Genomic DNA, 969 nt, shown 5'->3' with positions numbered 1-969 from the left:
GAATAATCTGCTTTAAATATTGAATGAAATCACCAATATCAATTATATATATATATACACGCATGCACACGAAACCCATCACCCATAAGAACTTCAAAAGTCTCAAAATTTTGATTTGTGATGACTCATGAAAATTAAAGTTCAACTACTATTGTCGTTTACTAAATTATTAAAATTTTGTAATTTTAAATACTTGATATTCAACTATTTTAATATAGTTTATTATTTTAGTAATTACCCACCTTAAATATCAATTTATATTTTAATTGTAAATATTTTTTTTTTATCAAACTTTGCTCTTTATTATCACTCAAAAAAGAGGCAACAGAGCCATACATGGTTTTGGTCCAAAAGTGACCATCAAAGCAACAAGGGCCTAAGCCTTATAATAAGATCCTACAAACTCAAACCATATCACCTATCACAACAACAAGAGCCGAAGCCTTACACAAAGATCATACAATCTCAATCCATATCACCTATCACAACAACAAGAGCCGAAGCCTTACACAAAGATCATACAATCTCAATCCATATCACCTATCACAACAACAAGAGCCGAAGCCTTACACAAAGATCATACAATCTCAATCCATATCACCTATCACAACAACAAGAGCCGAAGCCTTACACAAAGATCATACAATCTCAATCCATATCACCTATCACAACAACAAGAGCCGAAGCCTTACACAAAGATCATACAATCTCAATCCATATCACCTATCATCACAAATATCATTTTGGGTAAAGAATTATAACAAGAATGATACTTAAGCTAAGTATTACTTGAACATTAAGCACCTCACCATCCCCCCTATCTTCATGCATAGTCCATTGCTATTCTAAACAAGTTCATTGTGTCTTCAAGACCCACCCCCAACACAAGTATGGGAATGAAGCCCCTAAAATCATCACCTCTTATCTCAGTAAACCCACCCCTCCTGCCCCCACCCCTTAGGTAAATGA

The sequence above is a fragment of the Ipomoea triloba genome, chromosome 1, assembly GCF_003576645.1.
Source record: "Ipomoea triloba cultivar NCNSP0323 chromosome 1, ASM357664v1".
NCBI lineage: Eukaryota > Viridiplantae > Streptophyta > Magnoliopsida > Solanales > Convolvulaceae > Ipomoea > Ipomoea triloba.
Note: the sequence above shows the minus strand (reverse complement) of the source record.